This window comes from Macaca nemestrina, chromosome 11, assembly GCF_043159975.1.
Source record: "Macaca nemestrina isolate mMacNem1 chromosome 11, mMacNem.hap1, whole genome shotgun sequence".
In the NCBI taxonomy this organism is placed as follows: Eukaryota; Metazoa; Chordata; class Mammalia; order Primates; family Cercopithecidae; genus Macaca; species Macaca nemestrina.
The window spans coordinates 44,404,617-44,418,690 of record NC_092135.1 but is presented as its reverse complement, the minus strand read 5'-3'; the positions used below and the strand labels follow the sequence as shown (position 1 = coordinate 44,418,690).

At 38.6% G+C, this 14,074-nt stretch overlaps 1 pseudogene; it reads left to right on the top strand.

Annotated features, from left to right (window-relative positions):
• Positions 1-11,410: 11,410 nt before the first annotated feature.
• On the top strand, positions 11,411-14,009 carry LOC105492724 (myosin-binding protein C, cardiac-type pseudogene; annotated as a pseudogene).
• Positions 14,010-14,074: the final 65 nt, after the last annotated feature.

Sequence of the window (14,074 nt, the reverse complement as noted above, 5' to 3'; positions counted from 1 at the left end):
TATCCAAAAACAAGCAGAAAATTACTCTATTACTATAGTTTAGAGAATGGCATTACAATAAACAACTATTGGGCAATGAACACAATTATTTGTCACTTTCAGAAGGCATTGCTGAATTATCTTTTATGTCCTCTATCTTTCTAATTCTAAAAGCAACATTATTCAATCTATTCATTTATTTTGATCATTTACAATGTGAAGAGTGGTATGCTCTGCAAACTGCTTTGATCTGACAATTCTTTTACACTGATGGATGGAGATCAGTTAAGATTTCCTTTCTACTATTGCACAAATAATCATAATGACATTCAAGGAAATTAAATTTTATCAATTTTTTTCCTGGATATAATTTTGCCAGCTTTTCTAACAGAATCTAAACCTATAGGCATTTTAAAACATGGTATGGCCCATCTGTTTATCCCTGCTGTTGCTTAAGGAAAGATTCTGTAGACAAGACAGTTTCCAGAGTTTGTGCAAAGCACTTTATGATTTGTGCAATGTCTAGCTATTGCTGTTTTTCAGCAAAATGATTAGGTGGTAGTTTTAAAATTTGCAAATATGTCCTGAAGCTTCAGCAATAGAAACACACATCTAAATAACTAAATTTAAGAATATGCTAAAAATCTTCACTTCTGAAGGATGCTTCTTTTTCCTTTTGCCAGTTGCTCAGAGTGCAAAAAGATATTTTATTATATATGATTCAGTGGCACTCATCTATAAAAGGATGATGATACACCATTTCTGCATTCTTCATTTGAATAAAGTTGTCTGCAGAAGAAAGGCATCCTAGGTTTACACACACAGCTACAAAAACCAGTTACCTTTATCGTGAATTGTTCAACAACACAAATTCTATGGAAATGATTTTAAAGTCGATTTTTGTTTAGCATTTAGTACTACAGAAAGAGAAAACCTTATATAATTCATTCTAATTCCCAAAGTCAATCAGCCAATTGCACAAGTTTCTTACTCTCCAATTCTTTGCTATCAGCAGAATAGTGAATGCTTTAAGAAAAGTTACAGAATAAATCTAATTATGATAAGGTATTGTAAAAGATTGGTTTCTGTTAGCATGCACATCTACGTTATAATTCTGAATGAGTGTTTTGCTATGAGGTATCTGAATAATATTCCTAGTTAGTTAACACAGAGCTCTTCAGATACCCACCAAATGCTTTAACCTTTATTGTAGCTCTTTGTTGCCAAATAATTACATGAAAAGGAAATCTGTCTAAAAATAATAAGAAACATATTTGGTTATGTCTCTGTGTATATGTTGTTTTGTATTTGAGTTATACTTTCATTTTGCTATGAGGTGAAGCTCGGTTGCCTTCAGCAGGGAAGGAAATGTAATCTGCGTAATTCCCATTAGTTCTTCATTGGGCAAATGCATTTTGATATTTTATAGTAGGTTAGTTTGTGGCTAATCATTTTTGTACTTAGCAGCAGGTATTGCTGCTATATTGAAAAAAAATTACACATTTTAGAAATTACGGTTATAATTTAGCCATAAAACACCTAAGTTTCAATATCCATCAGTTCATTAGTTCAGCTCATTGAAAATATAGGAAATACAATTAGTTGGCAATAACATCATTGTTTCATTACCTTGGTTAACCTTTAATACTATCCAGAAACCATTTTAGAAGAGTATTTATTTTTGCTGTTGCTGTTGTGGCATTATAGAACTATATGGCATCACAGACTCAGAAGGAACTTTATTTTCTACATCTTGGTTTGGAGAAACTTTAAAGAAAGGGCACTATTATTAACAGATGAAAGCATAAGATGTTGGAAACATTTTGTCTTATGGGTTTTGGCTAAGATTTAAAAAAATTAAATTAAAAAATTTTATTTAAAAGGTTCATTTAAAAGTGGATTACGCTGGATTTCAAAGTAATAACCCCTTAATAAAATTTAAAATTGGATGAATTTATAATTGCAAGCATGAACTATTCGTGTTTATGAGTTAAAGTGCCTATTTTTTTTTTTTATCCTGTTCCTCAGACCTTCAGGGGTATGATCTAGGAAAGTCACAGAACAACTTCTGTTTTCTCATTTCCAAGAAAAGAGAAAATGATAGACCTATCTGCCTAAAAGATTTGTGAGGTTTGAATGAGAAAAAGGAATTAATATTGCTTTGAAAAAGTGTCAATTTGCCAGATAAATATAAATTTCTATTGTTATTGTGTTATTAATCCAGATCTCTTTGTCATATTTGGGACAATAGTCATTCAGCTAAAGGCTGAGTTTCCGGAATTCAGTTGCCTAGTTCCTTCACATTGTTGTTCTCCTTATGGACAGAGTAGACTTTACCAAGTGACTTTACTTTCCTGTACCTCATTAGATAATGATACCTGAATCATAAGGTTATTGGGAGAACTAAATGAAGTAATATATATACTTTTAAAGTCCTGAGAACATAAGACTAAAAAGCTGTTTTATTGTTTTTGTTGTTACTGTTGACATTATTAGCCCATGATCCAGCCATAATAGTAATAGTTGACCATATTCTTTTTTATTTCACTCAAATTCTTGTGATGTAAGCTTCAGCCAGTGACAAAAGAAAAATGGTTAAAATAGGCTCTCCAAATAGGTTTTAAAAACATAATTCTTATTTGCCTGCATAGTACTGAACTCTTTTTCAACAATAGATGCCTCAACAGGAAAATGGAAATTTGAAGTAAAATTCATTATGGCTGTTCCACAAAATACACATTTCTTCCTCCAAATGTTTAGTGAATGGATTATTTGTTTCCTGGGAAGTAACTTTATAATTAGGGCAATTCTAACCTTGTGGCCTGTATCTATCAATGAATGTGAAGTTAATTTGTTCTTCGCAAGGTTCTAATGTTAGTCAAAACTGTACCATCTAGAAAAGGTAGGTGAATCAAGAAAACTGAAACGTGGTTAAGAAGTAATTCTGATGAAATGTAGTCACCTCATTAGCTGTTGTCCTCTAGTCAATTGATAGATAAATCAGGATTATCAGACTTTCTGCTGAGACAGGAAATCTACCAATGTAGTTTACTGTGAATGCCCTTGAAATTTATTTATCCACAACTTTACTTTGCTAATGTCTTCTGGTCAAATGCATGGCCTTTTTTTTCCCTTGTGGTTTTTGATATTCCTTTCATTTTTAATATTAAATGTTATAGTGACCAGAAAGTTCTTACGGGTAAAAATCAAGGATAATGGAATTATCTCTTATGTTAAATATGTATTTTTTCCCAAACCAACTTTCTTTTCCTAGAAATTTGTACCTCCTCCATATACTTGAGAGTGGAAAGGGCTGACATCTTGGGAATTATTTTAATTTTTCAAGAGTATAGAAAATCACATTTCAACTTTCCACTGGAAAAAAATCTAATTTGTTTTTTCAGTTCTAAATAAAGGAAGATTTTTTCTAAGATGTATATTTAATTTCACTGTTGATAGCCCTGCAAATCTATCCAGTGGTAAAACAGGGAACATTTAGAATAGTGGACAAAGGTAATTGATCAACAAAGTTATGGTCACAGGTAAATAAGATGGGAAAATAACAACCTCATTGAAAATTGTAGAGACTGACTCTAGTTTCCAGCAAGTAAGAAGAAAAACCTTATCTTTCTGGTGACTTACAAGTGTTTCTTTCATTGCATCAAAGGAGGGGAGGAAAGATGAAATTCTTAAATATTAATCATGTAATTGAGTTGTAATATTTAATTACTAGGCTTTATCTGTTAAGATTTAGAAATAAAAATAAAAGACAATTTTAATAGCATAGGTTTATTTAAATATTTCTAAAATGCTCTTAAGTTTGTAAACTCACAGAAAATTTTAGATTCTTACACAGGTATACCTCAGAGATATCGAGGGTTTGGTTCTATACTGAATATCATAACAAAAATAAGTTATAGATTTTTTTTGTTTTCACAGTGCATGTAAAAGTTATGTATATACTATACTGTAGTCTATTACACGTGCAATAAGATTATGCCCAAAAAATAGACACACCATACTTTAAGAAGTACTTTAGTGCTAAAAAATGCTAATACTCTTCTGAGGCTTCAGTGAGTGATAATCTTTTTGCTTGCGGAGGGTCTTGCCTCAGTGTTGATGGCTGGCTGCTGACTGATCAGGGTGGTGGTAGCTTGAAGGTTACAGTGGCTATGGCAATTTCTTAAAACACCATAACAACAAAGTGTGCTGGATTGATGAACTCTTCATTTCATGAAAAGACTTCTCTCTGGTATATGATGCTGTTTCATAGCATTTTACCCATTGTAGAAATTCTTTCAAAATTAGAGCCATTGCTTTATTAACTACGTTTATGGAATGTCCTAAATCCTTTGTCGAAATAATGACCTAAACAGTGTTCACAGCATCTTTGTCAGGAGTAGATTACATTCCATGAAACCACATTCTTTGCTCATTCATAAAAAGCAAATTCTCATCCATTAAGTTTTATCATGAGAATGCAGCAATTCAGTCACATCTTTAGGCTTCACTTCTAATTCTAACTCTCTGGCTAATTCCTCCATATCTGCAGTTACCCCTCAAAGTCATTCATGAGGGTTGAAATCAGCTTCTTTCAAACTCATGTTAATTTTGATGATATTTTGACCTCTTCTCATGAATCAGGAATGTTATTAATGACATCTAGAATGGTGAATCTTTACTAGAAGGTTTTTAATTTACTTTGCCCAGATCCATCAGAGGAGTCATTATTTATGGCAGCTAGAGCCTTATAAAAAGTATTACTTAAATAATTAGGCTTAAAGTTGACAATATTCCTTGATCTATGGGCTACGAAATGGATGTTGTGTTAGCAGGCATACAAACGACATCAATCTCCTAGTGCATCTCCATCAGAGCTCTTGAATGACCAGGTACATTGTTCATGAGCAGTGACACTCTGAAGGAAATATTTTCTGAGTAGTAGTTCTCAACTGTGGGCTTAAAATATTCAGTTAACCCTGCTGTAAACAGATATTTTGTAATCCAAGCTTTGTTGTTCTATTTATAGGGCGCAGGCAGAGTAGATTTAGCACAATTCTTAAGGGTCCTAGGATTTCTGCAATGGTAAATGAGCCTTGGTTTCAACTTAAAGTCAACAGCTGCATTAGCCCCTAACAAGACAGTCAACCTGTGTTTTGAAGCTTTGAAGCTAGACACTGACTTCTCCTCCCTAGTTGCAAAAGCCCTAGATGGCATCTTCTTCCAAAGTAGATGTAAAGTTGTTTCATCTACATTGAAAATCAGTTGTTAGCATAGCCACCTTCATCAATGATCTTAACTAGGTCTTCTGAATAACTTGCTGCAGCTTCTCCATCAGCACTTCTTTCTTTACCTTACACTTTTATGTTACGGAGATGGTGTTTTTCCTTAAACTTCATTAACTAACTTTTGCTAGCTTCTAACTTTTCTTCTGCAGCATCCTCACCTCTGTCAGCCTTCATAGAATTGAAGAGAGTTAGAATATTTTTTCTGGATTAGGCTTTGGCTTTTAAGGGAATGTTCAGACTAGTTTGATCTACTCAAACTACTGAAACTTTTCTCCACATCATCAATAAGGCTCTTTTGCTTTTTTTAATTATTAATGTGTTCACTGGGGTAGCACTTTTAATTTCCTTCAAGAACTTTTCCTTTGCATTTACAACTTGACTAACTGACACATAAGTCTTATTTTTTGGTCTATGTCAGCTTTTGTCATGTCTTCCTCACTAAGCTTAATCACGTCTACCTTTGATTTAGAGTGAGAGACATGCATCTCTTTCACTTGAATACTTGGAGGCCACTGTAGTGCTTTTAATTGGCCTGATTTTAATATTGCTGTGTCTTAGGGAATAGGGGTATCTAAGGAAAGGGAGAGAGATGGAGGAATGGGCAGTGAGTGGAGTGCTCAGAACACACACAATATTTATCTATTCAGTTTTCTGTCTTACGTGGGTATGGTTTGTGGTGCCCCAAAGTAGTTATAATAGTAACATCCAAGATCACTGATCACAGATTATCATAACAGCTATAATAACAATGAAAACATTTGAAATACTGTGAGAATTACCAAAATGTGGCACAGAAACACAAAGGGAGCACATGTAGTTTGAAAAAATGGCACCCAAAGAATTGCTAGTCACAAGGTTACTATAATTCCTCCAATTTGTTAAAAAAGTAATATCTGTGAAGTAAAATTTAAACAAAAATAAAGCACAATAAAATGAGATATGCTTGTGTACACTTTTCAGAATATTGTCTGTGGCATCTCTGCATTCAGTGTAGAGCAAAGACAGCTTATAATATTTATTAATTTTTTTAGCACAAAAATGTCATCTATTCCTTTTTTTGAGATAAATTATTTCAATAATCCATCTACCACAATGTTTCAAAAGTCAAGCAGATACATCAGGAATAGGACAGGTGAAAAGGTAGTCACTGAAGGAACTTCAATGGCTGGGGAAAGGAGGAGAGCTCTCTACGAGCATTGCAGGTAAGTTGTCTCATTAACATTTATCACAATAAAATTAACCGATTGTATTAGTACAGAGCATTTTCCAAAGCTTCTCGCTGCATGTGGCTTACTTATTTGTTTTTATTATAACAACTCTGGAAGGCAATTACCCATAATGCTGCACAAAGAGAAAGGCACTTGTTTAACCTTGCCAAATGGAAATTGCAAGCAGAAGGAGTTAGAAGGAATAGGAACAAATACAGGGGCCAAGACTCTTGCCTTCCACAGAGAATTTATGTCCAGTCATTCAAATTGAATCAGGGTCATTATGACACAAATAAACAGAAGTAAGTCAGGTGCGGTGGCTCACCCCTATAATCCCAGCACCTGAGGTCAGGAGTTCGAGACCAATCTGGCCAACATTGTGAAACCCCATCTGTACTAAAAATACAAAAAATTAGCTGGGCATGGTGGCCGGTACCTATAGTCCCAGTTACTCGGGATGCTGAGGCAGGAACATCACTTGAACCCGGGAGGCAAGGGTTGCAGTGAGCCAAGATTGCGCCATTGAACTCCAGCCTGAGCAACAAGAGCAAGACTCCATCTCAGTAATAATAATAATAATCAGAAGTAAAAATCTCACCTATTATTCTAGAAAAGATTTCTTCTTTTTATTTGGGACAAAAATGTTTATTGAAATAAAAATAAGTTAATTTTTTAAAGTACTAATTCTCAGCACTAAGGAATAATGTTTATGTTACCAATGATCACAAGTACAATTCAATTATGTGTTTTTATTCTGTGAGCATTTAAAAATTACTAACACACCAGAAAAAAAGTTATTAACTGTCATTTTCAGCTGTGTGTTTCACATATACGTTTTCTTTAATTTTCATAAGAGCCTTATTAATTGGGAAGCAATATCTATATTTTACAGACTAACCATAGTTCTGTTAATCAAACACATATCACTTGATTCCTAAATTCGTGCTCTCATCCTTCTCAGCCTTCAGACTATATTTAAAAATAAAAGAGCAATGAATATACAAACTGTTGTGGAAAGTTGTGTTCCTGGAAAATCCACTAGTTTTATTACAATTTTTCATTGAATGAGATTCTATTTTTGACTACTCTCCTCTTCCTCCAAACCATGTTGTCTTTTCTTTAAATGCACTCAATACAAAACAATTTTCTTAATAAAAGTAATTATGTTACCTTTACTTAGAAATAAAATTCTTCAATTGTATGCTTCAGTCTAAGAGAAATCCCCAGGAAACATACGTTAATAAGTCATTTTATTAAGTTAGGCGTTTTTGTTATAATTTTTTTTTAAAAAAAATATGTTCTGCCTACTCTGTTTTCATCTACAATTGAAAATTAAATTTTATAAATTTTATTCTGCATACCTTGATAGAAGCATAATGTGTCTTTCTTCTTGGATTTTAAATTTGTTTGTTCAAAGAAAAATCAATATAAACCGCAAGCTAAGTGAGATTGTTACAGCTCACTTAACTTGTGGAGTAGGAACAAAGATATTCCATTGCCTCATTACTTAGGCACTCACAGCCATAAAGGGACACGTTTTAGATCAGCTTATAGGTGAGCATGTCCCTATTACAAATAATGCATACAGGAACTTCTTTTTTTTTCACAGACACTTTGAAAGAAAAAGATATGATTTAGATATTAAAATGAAGTTTAGTTCACATTCCATTCTACTTTGAAAATAAAATATATGTGGAGTGTACAAAGATATTCAATGACAAGCCTTAATTTCTTTTATCAATATTCTTTTACACTCTATTGGTTTATTTGTGTTTAGTTGAAACATATGAAATACAATTTGCAAAGAAATACTGTTATAACTGCAGCCACAAGCCTCCCTGTGACAGCATCGTCATCCATGAATCTTGCTGGGCTCTGATCTCAAACTCAACCTATAAAACCCTTGAATGTTTACTTAATTATTGCCAAGTAAAAGTTTAATTTGCTTCAAAATTGCATGGTGAATACAGTTATAATTAAGTTTATATTAGAAATTGGCACTAGAGGGAGCTAAGTAATTGTATCATTTATGTGTTTAGGGACAAATTGAACATTCATTTAAAAACTTGTATTTTTTTCCAGAACCTGCTGATTTCACAAATATGGCAGCTATGCCTCAGCAAATTATAAGCAATAATGAATTAGTTAATTTTCTTTAGTGAAAACTGCTATGGTAAGATTATTAAATTACTGTATTTCTACTTAGTGAAAGTAGCTACCAGTCAGTAAATTAGGATTTCTAAGACTCTTTGGGGAAAGAGATTATTACTATTATCCATGTTTATCATTATTTTGGCCCTAACAGAATTAAAATGTTTATAGTACCTGTTAGAATACGATATTTTGTTCTCAAATGTATAGTTTGATAAGAAAATGGCCTTATTGAATAGGATCTCAGTGAAGATTAGAAAACAATTTTACTCTTATGGAATATTCTAGGAGTTTAGTTGGTTTGATTACTTTGAAGGACTGACTCAACTGAACAACAGTATTATTTTCCAGCAAGCAGAACCTACTATAAGTTGAATGAAATTACGTTATTTTCCACTTTTACAGTTGTATCTAAAATGAACAAAAGCTAAACGCTGCAGGACATTTTTATTTACAAAAACTAAAGAATTAAAGAGCAAATATACAATCTCATGCATTGTGCATGTTTAGTCCCAGGAAAGGTTCACAGTTAAACAGAGCTTGCATGAAGTCAATGCTGGTGCCTGTGGCGGGTGTGGGAATGGGAACTTTTACTCTCCCCATTGCCTCATTACTTAGGCACTCACAGCCAAAAAGGGACATGTTTTAGATCAGCTTATAGGTGAACATTTCCCTATTACAAATAATGCGTACAGGAACTTCTTTTTTTTTCCACAGACACTTTGAAAGAAAAAGATATGATTTAAATATTAAAATGAAGTTTAGTTCACATTCCATTCTACTTTGAAAATAAAATGATGTTGGAAATATTTAAATAATACCCATTATCTTCTGTGGTAAAATCCTCTTAGTTGATTTTCAGTTATTTGAATTTATGCACCAATGTCCAAAAGAAAGTTTCTTGCTTTTCTTCTAATGCTTTGAGTGAGGAACCCATCTGCCGTTAACTACATGTGATTAGGTTTAGATTTAATATAGAAGTGAATTTCAGGGAAAATAAAGTACAAAGTAGAAAAAAAAATTACAGTCAGGCAATATATTATTTGTTAAACCACAAAACTGATTTCTACCTGTTGGCCTCATTTATTTTTCCATAAAATTGAAACATTCCTTAACTTTTATATTAATATTTTATTTTTACTGTTTGAATAATTAGCACATTTTCTCTCAAAGGAGTGCTATAATCCAGGTTAGCCTTGCAAATGACGTTAGCAAGTGATATTTCAAAGACAGGACTTGGGGAAAAAGAGAGGGTTTTTAATACTGAATATAACTAGAACATCTTTCAGGTCTCCAAATTAGTGTTTCACAAACTTTAATGTACTTGCTAATCACCTGAGGTTTGTTAAAATACAGATTCTAACTCAGAAGATGCAGGATTATTCTGCATTTCTAACAAGCTCCCAGGTGATGCTGTTGTTGCTGTCTGTGGTCCACACTTTGAATAGCAACACTCATCATTTTCTTTAATGCTGCTAAGGTTCTCTGGCTTGAAATTAGACTTGAAAGCAAAAGAAAAGTAAGAGTTAGGGCAAAGTAATTTCAATCTTGGAAACCTGAGATGCCGACTATGTTTGTTCTTGCCCATCCTGAGCTGTGTTAGATGCTCAACATTGTCCCGGTACAGAAACAGTGTAATTCATTCTGCAAGCAGGGCCAGAATGTAATGTCCTGAGCCTCAGTTTCATTATCTGTAAAATGGAAATATAATACCTATCTCCTAGGTTTGTAGTTTGCTTAATTGTTATCATTTCTCATTTGCTTGGCATTGATCACTGAGCTCCTAGAATTTTGATACACCTTATTTAGCATCAGAATGTGTGCATATGGCATACTCTAGTGAGTACCAGCTGTCATTACTACAATTATTACCAGCAAATTGGGATATTGGGCCATCAGTAGTTGAATATAGATGGAATAAGTTGTTTGTGAGATGATAAGATGAGCAAGAACGCTAGAAAGAGACAGGGAATACTTCCAACAACACTATTCACAACAGCGAAGACATGGAATCAACCTAAATACCAATTAATGATAGAATGGATAAAGAAAATGCGGTACATATACACCATGGAATACTATGCAGCTGTTAAAAAGAAGATTAGCCTCAGTGTGTGTTGTTCCCACAATCCATGTGATCTCATTATTAGCTCCCACTTACAAGTGAGAACGTGCGGTATTTGGTTTTCTGTTCCCATATTAGTTTGCTAAGGATATTGGCCTCTAGTTCCATCCATGTCCCCTCAAAGGAAACAATCTTCTTTTTAAGAAGAAGGTTAGGAGGAGGGAGAGGCTCAGGAAAAATAACTAATGAGTAATAGGCTTAATACAAGGATGATGAAATAATCTGTACAATAAACCCCCATGACACATGGTCACCAACCTGTACATTCACCCCTGAACTAAAAAAGTTTAAAAAAAGAGGAGGCCAAGTGCTGTGGCTCATGCCTATAATCTCCAAACTTTGAGAGGCTAAGGTTACAGATCTCTTGTGCCCAGGAGCAGGAGTTTGAGGTAAGCCTGGACAGCAAGGCAAAATCTCATGTCTACCAAAAATACAAAAAATTAGTCCAGTGTGGTGGTGTGTGCCTGTAGTCCCAGCCACTCAGGAGGCTGAGGTGGGGGTATCTCTTAAGCCTGGGAGGTGAAGGTTGCAGTGAGCCAAGATTGCACCACTGTACTCCAGCCTGGGTGAGAGAGAGAGATTCTGTAAAAAAAAAAAAAAAAAAAAAAAAAAAAAAAAAGGATAAGATAACAAAAGGGTTTAAATCTACGCTAGGAATTTGAAATTTATTATTTAAAAAATGGTGAACTACAAGAAGGACGGGCGGAGACACCGCCTGATCATCAACGAGGCCACGCTGGAGGACACGGGGCACTACGCGTTGCGCACCAGCGGGGGCCAGGCGCTGGCTGAGCTCATCGTGCAGGAAAAGAAGCTGGAGGTGTACCAGAGCATCGCAGACCTGACGGTGGGCGCCAAGGACCAGGCAGTGTTCAAGTGTGAAGTCTCAGATGAGAATGTGCGGGGCGTGTGGCTGAAGAACGGGAAGGAGCTGGTGCCCGACAGCCGCATAAAGGTGTCCCACATCGGGCGGGTCCACAAACTGACCATTGATGACGTCACACCTGCCGACGAGGCTGACTACAGCTTTGTGCCCGAGGGCTTCGCCTGCAACCTGTCAGCCAAGCTCCACTTCATGGAGGTCAAGATTGACTTCGTACCCAGGCAGGAACCTCCCAAGATCCACCTGGACTGCCCGGGCCGCATACCAGACACCATTGTGGTTGTAGCTGGAAATAAGCTACGTCTGGACGTCCCTATCTCTGGGGACCCTGCTCCCACCGTGATCTGGCAGAAGGCCATCACGCAGCTGCTGTGTGAGACCGAGGGCCGGGTCCGTGTGGAGACCACCAATGACCGCAGCATCTTCACCGTCGAGGGGGCAGAGAAGGAAGATGAGGGCGTCTACACGGTCACGGTGAAGAACCCTGTGGGCGAGGACCAGGTCAACCTCACAGTCAAGGTCATCGACGTGCCAGACGCACCTGCGGCCCCCAAGGTCAGCAACGTGGGAGAGGACTCCTGCACCGTTCAGTGGGAGCCGCCTGCCTACGACGGCGGGCAGCCGGTCCTGGGCTACATCCTGGAGCGCAAGAAGAAGAAGAGCTACCGGTGGATGCGGCTGAACTTCGACCTGATTCAGGAGCTGAGCCACGAAGCGCGGCGCATGATCGAGGGCGTGGTGTACGAGATTCGCGTCTACGCCGTCAACGCCATTGGCATGTCCAGGCCCAGCCCTGCCTCCCAGCCCTTCATGCCCATCGGTCCCCCCAGCGAACCCACCCACCTGGCAATAGAGGACATTTCTGACGCCACGGTCTCCCTCAAGTGGCGGCCCCCAGAGCGCGTGGGAGCAGGAGGCCTGGATGGCTACAGCGTGGAGTACTGCCCAGAGGGCGGCTCAGAGTGGGTGGCTGCCCTGTGGGGGCTGACAGAGCACACGTCAATACGGGTGAAGGACCTGCCCACGGGGGCCCGGCTGCTCTTCCGAGTGCGTGCACACAATATGGCAGGGCCCGGAGCCCCTCTTACCACCACGGAGCCGGTGACGGTGCAGGAGATCCTGCAACGGCCACGGCTCCAGCTGCCCAGGCACCTGCGTCAGACCATTCAGAAGAAGGTCAGGGAGCCTGTGAACCTCCTCATCCCTTTCCAGGGCAAGCCCTGGCCTCAGGTGACCTGGACCAAAGAGGGGCAGCCCCTGGCAGGCGAGGAAGTGAGCGTCCGCAACAGCCCCACAGACACCATCCTGTTCATCCGGGCCGCTTGCCACGCGCATTCAGGCACTTACCAAGTGACCGTGCGCATTGAGAACATGGAGGACAAGGCCACCCTGGTGCTGCAGGTTGTCGACAAGCCAAGTCCTCCCCAGGATCTCCGGGTCACTGAGGCCTGGGGTCTTAATGTGGCTCTGGAGTGGAAGCCACCCCAGGATGATGGCAACACGGAGCTCTGGGGGTACACAGCGCAGAAGGCCGACAAGAAGACCATGGAGTGGTTCACCGTCTTGGAGCATTACCGCCGCACCCACTGAGTGGTGCCAGAGCTCATCATTGGCAATGGCTACTACTTTCGTGTCTTCAGCCAGAATATGGTTGGTTCCAGTGACACAGCGGCCACCACCAAGGAGCCTGTCTTTATCCCCAGACCAGGCATCACCTATGAGCCACCCAACTATAAGGCCCTGGACTTCTCTGAGGCCCCAAGCTTCACCCAGCCCCTGGTGAACCGCTGGGTCATCGCAGGCTACACCACTATGCTCTGCTGTGCTGTCCGGGGTAGCCCCAAGCCCAAGATTTCCTGGTTCAAGAATGGCCTGGACCTGGGAGAGGATGCCCGCTTCCGCATGTTCAGCAAGCAGGGAGTGTTGACTCTGGAGATTAGAAAGCCCTGCCCCTTTGACGGAGGCATCTATGTCTGCAGGGCCACCAACTTACAGGGCGAGGAACAGTGTGAGTGCCGCCTGGAGGTGCGAGTGCCTCAGTGACCAGGCTGGCTCCTGGGGATGGCCAGGTACAAGATGCCAGCCTCATACCAGGAGCCTGGAGGGAAGTTGGGGAAACTGCTCCCTGCTGTTGGATGTGTGTGTGACAAGTGTGTCTCCTGGGCTGTGGTGGGGGATCAGCAGGACAGCTATGTTGGGCAGGCCTGAGTGGGTGTTGCACAGACTGGTCCACAGGGCTCCTGAAGGAAGCTCCTGGATCTTTGGGGTAAAAGGAGGGTGACCTCAAGAAAGGATGTCTGGGGACAGGCCTTTCTGGCCTGCTGTGTCTTCCCAATGTGTACTGGGCAATAAAAGATTAATGCAGTCACAGAAAAAAAAAATGATGAACTATTAGAAGACTGAAAATTGAAGAGTAGTAGAAACAAAATAGTATGTCTTT